At 40.0% G+C, this 17251-nt stretch overlaps 1 pseudogene; it reads right to left on the bottom strand.

Moving 5' to 3' along the window:
- Positions 1 to 7034: 7034 nt before the first annotated feature.
- The window catches only part of LOC101987920, a 105333-nt pseudogene continuing 95116 nt past the window's right edge, over positions 7035 to 17251 (bottom strand).

The raw sequence follows: 17251 nt of genomic DNA, 5'->3' as shown, positions 1-17251 counted from the left end.
GGACAGTAACCGGCGGCTCCCTTGTATGGTGTTTTACCAATACAAAACTCTTTCCCGGGGAAAAGAGATAGAAACTAAATATTCCCAGTCCCCTTCATCTTGAAGATAATATCTAGATCCTTCTCTTCATGTTTTAAGCATTTTTTTCAAAGATCCAGACTATTTAGCTTCTTTTGTCACAACTTACTTTGCACTTTACTATATACTCAGCTAGCCACCTACCCCTGCCTGTCAACTTTCCCAAATGCAGCTAGTACAGACCCACCTATCTGGCCTAAGTCTTTGCAAACAGGACTGATGCTCAAAGCACTTTCGTAATCAGTCAGGACTGACTCAGGATATCTGGCCTCTCTCTACTCTTCATTCTGTGTTTCCTGTGAAATTGTAAAGGCCGGCTTGGTTAGTTTCTTTCAATGTTTGCTCTTCTTTTACCTTGGGGGTGAATATGGAAATGCACATTATAATGTAAGCGTAATAATATCCCAAATCCTCTCCATTCATATCTGACATGATCCAGACCAAAGACTTTGCTCCAGAAATGGTGCCCCTAGTGTACAGTAAAGAGACGGCTGACCTGTAGTCATTGTGCTTCCTCAAAGGGGAACTAGACTTTGGCTTGAGATCATAGCTACAATCTGAAGCTCAGTTTCTTTCTTAGAAGCAGTACAAGTCCTGTCAACTGAATAGTTTCATCTCCTGCTACACAAGTGTGTACTAGTGTTGTTTGAATCTTTTAGTCCACATATTGCAGTTACTTATTTAGTGACCATAGTGTTCCCAAGCTCAAAATAAAGACTTGAAATATAAACCCATATTTCAGTAGTGAGCTTACAGGGTAAGTCTTTATCTTGAACTCCAGGCCTACTAGCAATCTCCAACTTCATGTCTCCCAAACTTAGCATGCCTAGACTATAGGGTTTCCTTTGGTCACGAATTCTCATTTTCCTCTCTTCCAGGCCTCTGAGGAGTTCTTACTTCTTCTTCAAGATATTCTTCAGATAACATTTCCTGGCATGCTTCCTACACACAGAAAAATCTGTCTATCATTGGGTCCCTGTGGTTTTTAAGCATATATCTTATATGATCCAGAAAATTATCTATGATAGCCATATTTCTTGTTTTGAATGAGTGAGTTTATTAAGTATATTGAAAATCAAAGTAAAAGAATAAATAACAAGAGCTGAAGATAGTTACATAGACAGATGATAGATAGATAGACAGATGATAGATAGATAGATAGATAGATAGATAATTGATAGATAGATGATAGATAGATAGATAGATAGATAGATAGATAGATAGATAGATAATAGACATATGATGAAAGAAGGAATGATGGAAGAAAGAAAGAAAGAAAGAAAGAAAGAAAGAAAGAAAGAAAGAAAGAAAGAAAGAAAGAAAGAAAGGAAAATTGGGTCCTTGGAACTTCCAGAAGAAACTACTGAGGAAGCCCCATTGAAGCAGTCAGCTGGCATTCCCTGCAGAAGTCCAGCACAGCAGAGGGTCCCCTCAGATGAGGCTTTCAAATGAAAGCAAACAGCAGCAAGCTGACATCACATCATAAATTCAGGTGCTCATAACATCCAGCAGAAAGCAGCTGGGAAAGTTGAGGCAGGGGACTGGGATTCTGGATTTAACTTCCTCCTCATGGATGAGCCCCCCACATCTCAGTTCCCAACTTCTCTTAACTGCTGTACATTTTTATATCATGAGGTAAACAATAGTAACTTCTGTTGGAAGTGGCTGACCTTCTAGCTATTGTCAAGGGAATGGTGTATTTACTGTTGGGCTGTTTTTGCTGTTTCCTCCCCTCTCTGTCACAGTTGAAGGTGGCAACCCATCCCCTACACAGGGGCCTTAAAGACACTTTGAGACAAACAAGTTTAAGTCTGAAGTAGAGGAGCAATCCTGCTTCTAAAGTTAGTTTTTCAATGAGCTCAGGTAACTCGTAACCATTCCCTATTGTAATGTCCATCACAGCCCACCTTTGAGGGGTCTTCAGTCAGTGCTTATAACAATACACAATGCATTAGTTTTACCTCCCCCTTGTCTATATTGATTTAATGCAAATGGTAGTCCCGCAGCCAATCCTTGCACAATCGGGAAACATTTCCTTAATCTTCTACCATGTGCCAGACGCATGCCCTGTGGGGGAAGATACAACAATGAACAAGAAGCTGGACATTGTGGCACAGAGTTATAATCCCAGCATTGGGGAAGCAGAGGTGGGTGGATCGTTGTGAGTTCAAGACCAGACTAGTTTACATAGTAAGCTCCAGGAAAGCCAGGGCTACATAGTAAGATCCTGTCTCAAAGAAAAAATTAAAAATAGTGAAAGTCTTCGTCCTACTATAAAAGAGGTTCTAGTCCAGTAGGAAGGATGCATAAGGAAGAATCTGCATCAAATGGGGCAAAAAGAAACTCTCAAAAATGCAAAGGAAGTGACTTTTCTCTCAAATAAAGAAAACAAAATACACATGATTCCAATGCTCATAATAAAGACATATTACATTACAGGTCCTGGGGTATATGAAGTTCTGAGAAAGTAATGATGGTTTCTGGGTAGACATCCCACTTGGTATCTGAAGGAGTCAAGGAGATGAGCTACTGTCAAATGCTTCCTTCATAGTAGTATGGGTTTTTAATTTTTTTTCTGAGCATAGTGTTTTCTGAATTTAGATCTAGAAATGGGAATAGGCTGTACTGGCTTCGGCTGAAGAAGACAGAGCTCTAGTCAGAGAAGAGGGGAGTCTTGCAGCCAGACCATAAACACTTTGATTGGTTGCCTCATTGCAAGACATTGAAACAGCTCCAGCCCGAGGAAAGCGAGACCTTCAGAGTCAGAACATCTTAGAGAAGAGGAGAGAGATGTGTCATTTATTCAGGAGTTTGATCTGAATCCAAGTTGGAGAAGGAAACCCAGAAGCTTTTAGGATAATAAAGCCGGCCATCAAAGAATGCTGTTTTCCTTCTGTGGGAAGAGCCAGGCTCTGGGTGAGATTTATTTGAAAAAATCTTTAAGATTTTGAAATCAGGACAGGGCAGGTGTTTTTAAGTGATCCATTTCATACCACCATTTCCTGCAAGATTTTCTGTTTAAGTTGTGAGCACTATTCTCTAAGGTTCTATTTCAGAAATACCCGCGCGGACGAATGGCTTCCTGCTGTCAGGGAGCTCTGAAGTACAAAATATATCTGAGCCAATTTGGAATTACTTGGGTTTTAAAATAGCAAGAAATGTGATTTCTGGGGAAATTTAAATCCTTAGATTGTAAGAATGCACAGACACTAACCTGAATGGGGATTTCGGGTGTTAAATACACGGCTCCCACCTTTCAAACCAGCAACACCTCTTGAACGCTCAAAGGTGAGGGGACTGATCTTGGTTTGTGATTACACATAAGAAGGAAGAAAGGGGAAAGAAAGAGGCATTTTTTCAGGTCATTAAAAAACCTTCAATTCAAACCCTTACAATTTTCCATTTACATGCCTAGCATCAACTTCAAAATTAATTATAAAAAGATGTATCCTATTACTTCATTATTCAACATATAATTATTTTAAAGGCAACAATGGCACACATAATGTAAACTGTCTCTCCGTATAACCAATAAGATTGTCCCCAAGGAAATGTAAATTTGGAGGACGGACATGATCTTTTTTTTTAATTTATTTATTTTACATATATGGTGTTCTGGGCACCAGATCTCATTATAGATGGGTGTGAGCCATCATGTGGTTTCTGGGAATTGAACTCAGGACCTCTGGAACAGCAGTCAGTTCTCTTAACCTCTGAGCCATCTCTCCAGCCCATGGAAATGATCTTTTTTGATGCAGGCATACATCTTTCTCTATTCACGAGACTACATTCAAAATAAATGTACTGTGTAGTTTTTCTTAAATCTCATTTTGGTTGAGAACTTTATACTCCCACCCCTTTCTCTCACTTTCAGCTCCTCTTGTGTCCCCTCACACACTCCCTCCCAAATTCATGACCTCTTATTCTTTCATTATTATTGTTTTATATACATAAGACAGCATTTGCATCCTGCTGAGTCCATTTAGCACTGACTGTATGGTGATATATTTGTAGGAAAATGGCTACAACTGGAAATCACCACGTTAAGCAAAATATGCCAGAGTCAAAAAGAGAAATACTTCATGTTTTCTCTCATATGTAGAACCTAGATTTGAAGCAATGTGCACGCATGTTTACATTTGCATATCTGTAGGTCACAAAACTAGAAAGGGGATCATGAGTGGGAAGGAAGAGATGGCAAGGGTGGTGGGGAGTAGAGAGTGTTGTGGGACACAGGCCATAGGAAATCAAAGGGGACCTGATGGGGGACAAAAGAGAAGCAGCAGGAGTGGGGGTGATAAGAGGCATAGAACAGGGGAGGAACTCAGTGGGGCAGGCTGCATGAAGATAAAGCAGGGGGCACATGAATGAAGATGTGACGTAGCCCATTTCTTTGTGTGCTAACCTAAAAAACTAAATTAAAGAGAAGAGACCATGGCTTACATGAAGGCTGCAGATACCAAAACAAGCAGACTGGAGTACCAGAAGCCAATAGCATTTCTGCCTCTCTTTGAGGTCTGCAATGCTCTACCAAAGTGCAACTAATAATTAAATTGCCATGTCTAGTTGCAACTGATTAAGATATTCAGCTTAGTTACCAACTTAATAAGACCCTAGTATATCTGGTTACTATAGTATTTTATGTGTACAAATAATACATAAGGCATGAAGGTAGGGTAGCAGATGGTCAATTATATGTGTCTTTGTCAGACACTGATGCCTTTTGATGACAGGAGAGCTCAAATATAAATACATGTGTGATTTGTAGAGCATCTCATAACAGCAAAACAGACTCTGAAATCATGCAGCAAATGAGTGTCATAGGATGGGACATATGCAAATGAACCTTAGGCTCAAAGCTCATTTTAATACTCTGGTTACTCTGTCAGTAAATCTGTGTGAGAATTCAGAATGTAAAGTGAAAATGGTGAGTTCTAGGCTTCTTGCCAGTTGGATCTATGGTGTGAAATTTCTGACTTGCAAACAGAAATTCTTGGAACCTTATAAGCAAGGGTGTGTGTGTGTGTGTGTGTGTGTGTGTATCTATATAAATATATAGATAGTAGATAAATAGATAGATAGATAGATATACATACATACATACATACATACATACACATATGTAGAGGTGTGCCAGTCTGTAGCATATCCATGGCCTAAGACCATGCATGAGAGGTTAACCACACCATACCTGAGGACATGGAATTTGCTCACAGAGGCTCACTGTAAGAGCACACACTTCAACATCACAGAAACAGTCTACTCCTGAGAGTCACACAGACTCTCATGACAAGCAGACAGAGATTGGGTTATTATGGTTGATGATGGGTGATGGGGGTCACCAAATCAGAAGACCAGTCTATAGCCTTGATGGATCACATGCACCCGTGGAAATCCACATAGTCCATTACTCTTCTTAAACCTCACTGTACTTGTTTATAAATGAGCTAGCAACATGATTCTATTCACCTCACTGAAAGGTACAGAAGCTGTGATGTACACCATACCCAGATCCCCCTTGAAGACCAAGTCTCTCATTCCCTCAGCTCTCAGGCATAAGGACTGCCAGTGGCTCTTTCCCAAGTTCCCCTCTGGAAACTGTGCCTTCCATATTTCAATGACTCATTCCTCAAAGTCTATTAGATTTACTTTACATGTATGAATGTTCGCCTGTGTGTGTGTGTGTGTGTGTGTGTGTGTGTGTGTGTGTAGCATGTGTGCCTGGTATCCACAGAGATCAGAAGAGGGTGTCAGATCTCCTAGAACTGAAGTGACAGTTGTAACTTGCCACGTGGGCAAAGGAACCTGAGCCCAGGTCTTCTGCAAGACAGCCAGTGCTATCAGCTGCTGAGCCATCTCTCCATCCCCATTGACTTAAGTTAATAACTCAAGAATGCAACCATTTTCAAGTGACTCTTCTGCTCTCATACAGATATCCAACCCTCTGTTTGCATCATCTAGCCTCCTTTACCTTTCTCAGACACACCAGGATGCCGTAGACTCAACGTCTTTGCACCTGTGATGGTTTCCCTTGTAAGATGCTCTTATTCCATCTGACTGTCTCCACTGCTTACTTAAAATCTTTGCATGAATGAATCCTCAATCCTCCCTAGCTACTGTTCTCAGCCTGTACCCTTTTCCTTCTTAATTTTCTTCCTGAGGCCGTGTTACCATGATCTCAGTGTGTGTTTTCTTTGGGCTGTATCATTGCTTCTGACCTGTAATGGATCGGTTGAAGGACTTTAGTGCTTAGGACTACAGAACATACTACAGGGATGAGCATATGAGAAGTGTCTAACTCATAGCCATAGATAACATCAATAAATCAGTATTGCTGATGAATGTCTCTAACAAACATGCCTAAAATTTTACCGGTGGAAATGTCCAACATCAACCAGGTACTTTGATTTACATGGCTGTGAACCAAAACAAGTAAAGGCAAACACATGATATATACACTCAAGGACATAAAAAATAATCTGCACTTTTAGTTTAGCAAAGACAGCAATGCATCCTGGGAGCTGCTATCAGTATCTAGCTCTTTCACCTCATTTCTGTGACATGGAGCCAAGGAAGGACCTACTTGTACCATTGTAGCATCTTTTTGCCAGGGAAACTGAAGGGCTGCAGAATTCTGAGGCTAGAAGCTGTCACCCAGTCTGTGGGAGCATTCTTCCCTGCCATTTTTTCCATCAGTAGGGCCCCTGAATACTTAATTACAACATTGTTTTCCAAGAGAGGTACTTGGGCTACTAGAAGGTCCTTCCCCCAAAAGCTCTGTGCGGTGGAGTTACATCATCTGTCTCTTTCACCCTGGCTGCTCTTTTCCCTTCATTTAGATTCCAGGTCTCAGAATTCACAGGAGATTCGTCACCCAGTTGACAAGGGGCTGAGCCCACCCAGTTGACAAGGGGCTGAGCCGGATCTGCTAGCAGAGTCATCTCTGACTTTAGCTGTTAGCCTACAATTTCGTGAGGTCCTTGCTGGTGATTTCTTTGCCCATCCACGTTACTGGAGTTCACATACTTGGCAGCGACATGAGGGGGATGAATCTCCCGGCAACACCTGACAGGGAAACAAACACAAACCAGAACCTCTGTGGTCTCCATGGCGATCTGTGGCTTCGGCTCTGCCAAATCTGTTTTTGTTTTTGTTTCATTCGGTTTGGTTTCATTTTGTTTCTTCAGACTGACTCTGAAAGAGACAGGGACGCTGAGACTGAGAAAGTCACACTCGCAACCTCTCAGACATTCTAAGAAACATAACTGGACCTTCCCGAGCTCCACTGAAGCTTTTGCGTAAACTCCTGGGATCAATCTCACTCCTGGCATGTGAGACAACTCTGATTCAGACCCTGTGAATGGATGGTCCCCTCTGATTGTCCTTGCAAATCATTTCTCACACCCTGAAAGACTGTCCTCGTTGTGGGACACTGTAGAAGAGCCTGGTGAATTGCATTATAAGAGAATCACGTACTTGGGAAGGAGTCAAAGTGACAACCCTAATACTTTGGAGAGAACAAGGCAGTGGAGACGTGTGTCCAAGTCACCTTTAACACATTGAAACTGTAGTGAGATAATTGGATGGTCTTGAGAAGCCTTTCAGAAGCTTACTAGAAGTGTAAAGGATGCATACAAAACACAGACAACAAAAGCCAAGGATTTTGTGGGGGTTCCTTTCTACCCTTTCAGAGGGCAACAAAAAAAGTCCCATCATTTTAAACTTGGCAGCCCTGCAGTGGGAAAAGAGCCCTGTCTCCCCTCCATCCTCTCTGGAAGTGCAGGTGGCTTGGGTGTTACTTATGTCTTGAATGACAAGAGTGTGCTCTCTCTAGATAAGTAGAGAAGCATCTATTATAAGGAGGCTTCAAAAGAGCCGCTGTCTGGAAAGAAGAAGCAATGCCAGGAGAGTTCAAACACTGGTCCAAGTTCCAATATCAAAGGTAAATACCAATAGGTGACAGAAACACTCGAATAAGGAGCCACAGGGCACTGGAGAGAGCCCCTGTAATACAATTTCTCATTTGCATCTCATCAAACGATCACATGGGCAAGACATCATTTTTAAGGTTTATCTTTGTTTATATTATTTGTGTCTGTCTTATTAGTCTCAAATTTGGAAATAAAGAAAGATCATTTGACTCTCCATTATTTCAAGTCTGTTAGCCTGGCATTTAATGTCCTTAATAATCTTGAGAAACATACTTTCAGGCCCCACCTATTGCCATTCAACCCATGGACCAAAGTGGCTACAATTCCTTGAATGTGTGGACAGTGTTGCATGTTTCATTGATCAGGTCAGATTCTTTTCATTGCCCAAAGCAATGGAAACTCCCAGGGATCTCCCAATGCAGGATGTGTTCCTGTATATTGCATGATTTCCATGTGTAGTGTTATGGATTTGCCGTGTTTGGAGTGTCTACTCTGCACAGACTTCTCTCTACCGTGAAGTTTTCAGTAGGCTGATCTGTCTCCTTTCATATCCCTCTGACCACCTCAACAAACACTGGATGGATAGCTCTATGAAAGAGGAAAACCATAATTTTTCTTTCACTCTTTCACTTTGTGTTTCATAGAGGAGAAAACCCACAATCCAGACAGAATCAGTCTTGTCCTAAATAACATTAAAGCAGAAAACAACAGAATCACATCAAAGAGCTTTGTTAGTTCCCTGCTCATGTGTAATGCTAAGACCACTACAGAGTGTTTGCTGTTGACAAGAATGGACAGGCAGTGAGAAGGACCACAGATGCTGGTGTAAAGAATAGAGAAAGCAATAATTTATTAAAATCCTGGAACCATAGGTCACAACTCCAGTAGGAACCTGTATGTCTGTATCTGTACGCGGCCATTCTAGATGCTCCCTACAGCAGGAGTGTTTCTTCTTTCCCCCAACATACATTATCCACACATGCAACACAGTCAAGGTCATAGGTCGACAGTTCTTGACTAATAGGAGGATATGATGTCATCAGAGCAGGGTCAAGGAGTCCCTTTGTAGAAGCCTACAGAAATGTGCCCATGCTGGTTCCTGGAATGGGGTGCATGCATGGGTGTGCATGTGTGTGTGTGCAAGTGATTAAACGGGAATATTTTAAAATCTACTTCCCTCTGTGTCTGCATTATTATACCCTTCAAAGCAAATGAGCACTCAACTTGCAATCTTTAGTCAGGAGAAACTATATCATAGGGAAAAGGAATTTGCTGATGTTAATAATTTATCTAAATCCAATGAGCAAAAGAACCTTTGGGGATCCTAATAATATTATGTTTCTATTTCTCACAAATTTAGTTCAATTTAAGACCAATTCAAGGACCAACACCTCCTGGGGTCTGTTCTCTCTGCCTTCCAGGGCACCAGGCACCGTCAGAACGGTTGACCAAGAGCCCTGACTTTAGACAGAGAAGCATTCCCTCGTGCGTGACTTTCGGCAAGCTGCTGAAAGCAAACCAGTGTAATTTTATCATTATCACATCCACTGGCTCACTGATGTGTTTATAACGTGCCGGAACTTTCTGAAAGCCCATGGTCATAATTGCTGGGTCAGTTCACAGGGCGGTCAAGAGTCTCCAAGAGTGCTGTGAAGCAGGAGGCTAACGGCACGAAGCAGAGGCAGAATGCCGCAGCAATGGAAGTTTAAAGTACATGAGGCATCACCAAGGGCAACAGGCAAAGAATGACATGAGAAACTGCTTGGCTTGGGTTCACTGCCACATGTATGCCATGATCATTAGTTATAAGTCATCATTGTCAGGAGCTGCAGGACCATAATGCTGCTGCATCACATACACATGTGCACACACACACACACACACACACACACACACACACACGTATGCGCGCCACGCATACGCATGCACACACATACACACAAAAGGGTTTTCCCAATTTTTGTTCATTTCCCATTTGGTTTTGAATAGGTAAATTCTAAAATAATTACACATGTATGTATGCGCACACACACACATAAACTACATGCCTTGGTCAGGGAATTAATGAAGTGATAAAGGCAAGTGAAGGTAGGTGATTTCCACACTGGGATGAAAGGAGTCTTGCATGAAAAGTCATTCTGCATAAAGCACTAGGAACTCAACCCACTTTCTCTGAGTCTGATTTCAGGTCTCCACTCTTTCTATCCTCCACTCTGTATCTTAGTATCTCAGTCATTTCTGTCACTCCAGTTATGGATCATACCCTAACAACTGAGATTCTGATTTATAATTCTATCTGCCTCTTGGCTTGGTGCTGGTTGCGGATGCTCTCTAGATCTCTACAATATAATATATCAAAGAGGTAACTGCATGGAGGCTGGAGAGTTGGCTCAGCAGTTAAGAACACTTACTGCCCTTGCCAGGGATCAGGATTCAGTTCTCAGCACCCATGTGGCCACTCCCACTCCAGTACCAGGAGATCCGATGCCCTCTTCTGTCTTCTGCAGGTTTGAGGCATGTAAGTGGCACACAGACACACAGGCAGACAAAACAACCATAAAATAAAATAGACAATACACATATGTACATAATACACACATACACACACACATGTAACACCCTAATCACGATTTCCCCACTCTCCTCCTTTCAGTTCCTCCTTTCCATCCACTCCTCCTCCATTTCTATTCAGAAAAGGGCAGGCCTCCCATGAATATCAACAAAACATGTCATATCAAGTTGCAGTAAGGCTAAGCCTCTCTCTTCATATTTAAGGCTGGACAAGGCAAGCTGGTGTAAGGAATAGGGTTTCAAATGTTGGCAAAAGAGTCAGAGACAGCCCCTGTTCCCAATGTAAGAAGACCCACAAGAAGATCAAGCTACACAACTATATCAGATAGACAGGAGGCCTAGGTCAGTCTCATGCAAGCTACTTGGTGGTTGATTCAGGCTCTGTGAGCCCCTATGAACCCAGGGGGTCTGCATATGTTTCCATCAGTTGCTGAATGAAGCCTCTTTGATAATCATTGGGCTTAGCACCAATCTATGAATATAATAGAATATCATTAGGCATCATTATGTTGAAATTTTATTTATTTGTTTGTTTGTTTATTCATCTGTTTATTTAGCCAGTCACGTTTGGTTCTATCCTAAGTCTCTGGGCCATTCAACCTCTGGGTCCTATAGCTCCAGACAGTGTAGTGGTGGGTTTACTCTCCTGGCATGAGTCTCAAGCTGAACCAAGCATTTTTTGGCCACTCCCACAATCTCTGTGTCACCCTTATCCCAGCACATTCCATAGGCTGGACAGACTGTAAGTCAAAGGTTGTTTGATTGGGTTGGTACCCCAATCCCTTCACTGGAAGTCTTGCCTCTAATGCTAGAAATCTTAGCTGGAATAATCCTTGTAGATTCCTGGGAGATTACCTGGCTCCAATTTTTTACCTGACCCCAAAATGCCTCCCCTTTCCAGTAGTCTCTTTCAGTATCCTCCCCCTTCACTCCCCAACCTGATTACTCATAATCCCATCCCCAGTCCCTCTCTGTCCACTCAAGGAATTTCTTCTATTTCCCCATTCTAGGCAGACCTGGGTGTCCCCTCATGAACCCCCCTTGGTACCTAGTATCTCTGGATCTGTATTGTAGCATAGTTATCCTTTACAGCTAATATCTACTTATAAGGAAATACATATAATGTTTGTCTTTTGGGGTCTGGATTACCTCTCTTGTTTTTTTTTCTATTTCCAGCCATTTGCTTTCAAACTTCCTGCTGTCCTTGTTTTTAAAAGCTGAGTAATCCTCCACTGTGTAAATGTACCACATTTTCTGTATCCATTCCTTTGTTGAGAGACATACAGATTGTTTCCAGGTTCTAGTTATTACAAATAAAGCTTCTATAAGCACAGTTAAGCAAGTATCCTTGTTTTATGATTGAGCATCCTTTGGGTACATGCCCAAGAGTAGTTTAGCTAGGTTTTGTGGTAAGTTGATTCCTAGTTTTCTGAGAAACTATCACATTGACTTCCAGAGTGACTGTACAAGTTTGTATTCCCACCAGCAATGGATGAGTGTCTCCCTTACTCCACATCATCTCCAGCATGAGCTGTCACTTGTGTTTTTTATCTTATCCATTCTGAAAGGTGGAAAATGGAATCTCAGAGTTGTTTTGATGAGCATTTCCCTGATGGCTAAGGATGCTGAGCATTTCTTTAAGTGTTTCTCCTCCTTTCCTTCTCTTCTGTTGAGAATTCTCTGTTTAGATCTGCATCCCATTTTTAATTGCATTATTTGTATTTTTGCTGTTTAGTTTCTTGAGTTCTTTATATATTTTGAAGATCAATCCTAGATTAGATGTGGAATTGGTGAAGATCTTTTCCCATTCTGTAAACTGTATTTATGTCATATTGATGGTGTCTTTTGTCTTATAAAAGTTTTCAGTTTTTTGAGGTCCTACTTACTAATTGTCTATCTTAGTGTCTGCACTATTGGTGTTCTGTTTAGAAAGTTGTCTCCTGTGCCAATGCATTCAAGGCTATTCCCCACTTTTTTCCCCCAGGTTCAGTGTGTCTTGGTTAGTGTTGAGGTCATTGATCCACTTGGACGTTAGTTTTGTTAGGGTGATACATATGGATCTATTTACATTTTTCTACATGTTATTATCCAGTTATGCCAGCACCATTCATTGAAGATGTTTTTTTCCATCCCATCGTATAATATAGACTTCTTTGTAGAAAATCAGGTGTCCATAGATTTACATAGATTTACATAGAAAATCAGGTGTTCATGTAGTTTTACATCTGGGTCTTCAATTCAATCCCATTGATTCACTTTTATGACAATAGCCTATAGTTTTCAATACTATAGCTTTATAGTAGAGCTTGAAATATGGGATTTTGATACCTCTGAAAGTTCTTCTTAGGGCAGGATTGTTTTACCTATCCTGTGTTTTTAATTTTTCCATATGAAGTTGAGTATTATTTTTTCAAGGTTTGGAAAGAATTGTGTTGAATTTTGATGGAGATTTTATTAAATCTGTAGATTGTTTTTGGTAAGATTGATACTTTTACTATGTTTATCCTACCAATCCATGAGCATAGGAGATCTTTCCATTTTGTGATAGCTTCTCCAATTTCTTTCTTCAAAGACTTAAAATTCTTGTTACACAGGTCTTTCACTTGTTTGGTTAGAGCTACACCAAGATATTTTATATTGCTTGTGGCTGTTGTGAAGGGTGTTATTTTCCTGTCTTTCTTACTCCCTTTATCATTTGCATATAGGAGGGCTCCTGATCTTTTAAATTAATCTTGTATCTGGGAAAGCACTTCGCTGAAGGTGTTCATCAGCTGTAAAAATTCTGTGGTGGAATTTTTGGGGTCACTTATGTATACTATCATATCATCTGCAAGTAGTGATACTTTGACTTCTTTCTTTCTAATTTGTATCCCCTTGATCTCCTATAGTTGTCTAATTGCTCTAGCTAGATCTTCAGGTACTATATTGAACAGATATGGAGAGAGTGGACATCCTTATCTTCGTCCTGATTTTAGTAGAATTGCTTTGGGTTTCTTTCCATTTAATTTGATGTCGTCTATAGACTTGCTGTAAATTGTCTTTATTATGTTTAGTTATGCCCTTTCGATCCCTAATCTCTTCAAGGCTTTTATCATGAAGGGTATTGGATTTTCTCTAAAGCATTTTCAGCATCTAATGAGATGATCATGTGTTTTCTTTTTCTTTCAGTTTGTTTATATGGTGGATTACATTGACAGTTTTTTGTACATTGAACCATTTCTATATCTTTTAGATGAAGTCTACATGATGATGGTAGATGATTTTTTTGGATGTGTTTGTGTATTCATTTTGCAAGTATTTTACTGAGTATTTTTGTGTCAGTATTCATGTGGAATATTGGTCTGTAATTCTTTTTCTTTGTTGAGCCTTTATGTGGTTTGAGTATCAGAGTGACTGTAGCTTCATAAAATAAAATTGATAATGCTTCTTCTGTTTTTATTTTGTGGAACGATTTGAGTATTGATATTAGCTCTTCTCTGAAAGTACAGTGAAATTCTGTACTTAAACTGTCTGGCTCTGGGCTTTTATTGGATTGGTAGACTTTTAATGATTGTTTCTATTTCCTTAGGGGTTATAGGTCTATTTAAATTGTTTATCTCATCTCAACTGAACTTCTATAAATAGTATCTACCAAGAAATTTGTTCATTTCTTTGAGATTTTCCAATTTTGTGGAGTATAGGTTTTTCAAGTATGCCCTAATGAGTCTTGGGATTTCTTCAGTGTCTATTGTTATGCTCCCTTTTTGTTTCTGATTTTCTTAATTAGGAAAGTCTCTCTCTGCTTTTTAGTTAGTTTCGATAAGGCTTTGTCTATCTTGTTGATTTTCTCAAAGAACCAATCTTTGTTTCATTGATTCTCTGTTTCTACTTTGTTGATTTCAGCCCTCAGCTTGATTATTTCCTACCCTCTACTTCTCTTGAGCCCTTTCTGTTCTAGAACTTTCAGGTGTAATGTTAAGGTGCCAGTACAAGATCTCTGCAATTTCTTTATGAAGACATGTAGTGCTGTGAACTTTCCTCTTAGCACCACTTTCATTGAGTCCCATAAGTACAGGTATGTTGTTCACTCATTTTCAATGTTTTCTAGAAAGTCTTTGATTTTTTTTTATTTCTTCCTTGACCCATAAGTCATTCAGTAGAGATTTGTTCAGTTTCCATGAGTTTGTAGGCTTTCTCTTATTTCTGTTATTGTTGAAATCCCACTTTAATCCATGGGGGTCTGATATAATTCAGGGAATTATTTTAATTTTCTTGTATCTGTTGAGACTTCACTAGTTCTTTCTTGAAACATGTTTAGTCTGTTATTTAACTCATTAGCCAAGTTATCAATTTAGGCACCTTATTTTTAATTTCTATAAACCTCATTTGATTATTTTAATTTATTTATGTATGTGTGTTTATGTGTGGGTGTGCATGTATGTGGAAGTCAAAGGACAACTTAGAAAATTCTGTCCTACCATGCGGATTCATGGGACTGGCTTCCACCAGAGATGTGGGCTGGTATAAGGTGACCCCAAATCATGCATTTTAAAATAACACCAATTATGTAAGTTTTTGACACCTTGGAGAGGATGGTGCTATCTCAGAGTATAACTGATTACTAAAAGAAAACTGTATCTGTTTCTCCTGAGACCCCAAGAGAACACGTGAAGAATTCTTCCATTCTGAAGTGTGAAACTATTTATAAAGGTGCTTATTAGGGCTAAAGGGGGAACGCAAGATTAGAAAGAAAAATCTCGCTGGGAAAGGTTAATGTGCGTTGCAGGGTTTTTCTTCTCTCCGACAAAGAGAAATCACTGGAGGGTCCATCCCTACCTCCTCTCTCTCTGAACTACAGAGGAGGGTTCAAGAGCTCCATGTGTGTTGTGAGACAGCATAAATCTACATCTAAGAGCAAGGAAGATACAAATGGAGATGAACTGACTTAACAGAGTCTCTCATGACATACCAACATTTCCAACGTCCCCAACAGATGAGACTCTTAACACGTCAGAGATACACAAGACTATCAAATGACTGAAACTCAAGAAAGACTTAAACAACAACAGCAGGAACTAGACTTGTCAGACATGAGCCTAAGAATGTCTGTGTTCGTATTCAAGTAAATACATGGAGAGTAAATTTCCTGTGTAACTGTATCTTTAAAAAGAGTCAAACAGCAAGGCTGGTAGGTTGGCTCAGCAGGTAAAAGTGCTGTTAAACCTGATGACCTGAGTTCAGTCCCATGAATCCACATGGTAGGACAGAACAGACTTTTCTAAGTTGTCCTTTGACTTCCACATACATGCCATACACATGCACATCCACACATAAACATACAAATAAATAGAATAAAATAATCAAATGAGGTTTATAGAAATTAAAAATAAGGTACCTAAATCGATAACTTGGCTAATGAGTTAAATAACAGACTAAAGATGCTTCAAGAAAGAACTAGTGAAGTATAAATGGATCAATAGAAAATATCCAATCACAAAGAGATATGAGGAATTGAAAAATCAGAAAAATACCCACAGGCAGGATATGACACTTTCTTAAAAATTTGACCATCTCAGAAGAAAAAAGAAGTAATGTGTCACAAGTGGCATGTGACAATAAACCAACCAGAGACCTTGAAAAACCAACAAAAGATACAAGACCACAGAGAAATAAGGACTCTGAAGTCTACCAAGGTCAAAAAGCGTGTGCACCAAGAAAACCACACTGGGGCTCTCCGGTCAAGTTTGTGAAAACTTAAGTCAGTGAGCAAAGGTTCCTTCCCATCACAGGATGCTAAGAGACTGGCTATCCTTTCCCCAGAAACTAGGACCAGAGAGCTCGAGGTGACATTTTAAAGCCCCAGGGGAGAGGGTAGTGCCAATTCAAATACATGGAGAAAACAGATTTCAAAGTGAAAGATAAAAAATACATTGTTTCTTTCATTTTCTCTGTAATAATCTCTGGAAAATAGAAAATAAACATAAATGAAAGGTAAAAGAGAAAGAAAGCCAACTTCTAAAAATAAAATTAGTAGATTATTTTTATGAGATTAACGCTGGCCACCTTTCTCTTCCACATAACACAGAAGTTACTAGTATGTAGGGGAAATAACCAGATATGTTACATTGAATTGAGAACCTTGTTCATAAAACCAAAAAGCTGAGGTAGTGAATATAAGCTGATGAGGTGGCATAGAGTTATAGTCTCTCTGCTTGGAAGGAAGGTTTTGAACTTGGAGATAATCTGGGCTATTCAGGGAGGCACTGTCCTTAACAAACAAATAAGATGTCAAAAATCCAAGCCCCAGGCAAGAAGGTATTTGCAATTATGTATCTAACAGAAGCTATATAACACTTACAAAACAGTAAAAGAAGAGCCAGCATTTTAAAACATTTCTCAATTCTTTCATAAAATATAATATTCATATAGCTCAGCATGGAGTAATGAGGCCGTGTGAACTGAGGGTATCTTCAGCCACCCTCGGCAGGTGCACCAGCCAAGAACACGCTCGCAGGTTGAGTCTAAAGCATCAAGACCTTGGTGGAATCCATTGAGTTACACTTCCTCCAAACTCTGACTGGCCCCACACCTTCCCGACTCTGGAAGCTTGGTGATGAAATTAACTTTTCTTCTTCGTTTCAGAGGATTGTGTATCAAAGGGAGATGAAAGACCTGAAGAGGGTTGTTTTTTT

This window comes from Microtus ochrogaster, chromosome 1 (assembly GCF_000317375.1).
Source record: "Microtus ochrogaster isolate Prairie Vole_2 chromosome 1, MicOch1.0, whole genome shotgun sequence".
Taxonomy (NCBI): domain Eukaryota; kingdom Metazoa; phylum Chordata; class Mammalia; order Rodentia; family Cricetidae; genus Microtus; species Microtus ochrogaster.
This window is presented reverse-complemented; position numbering and strand designations above follow the sequence as displayed.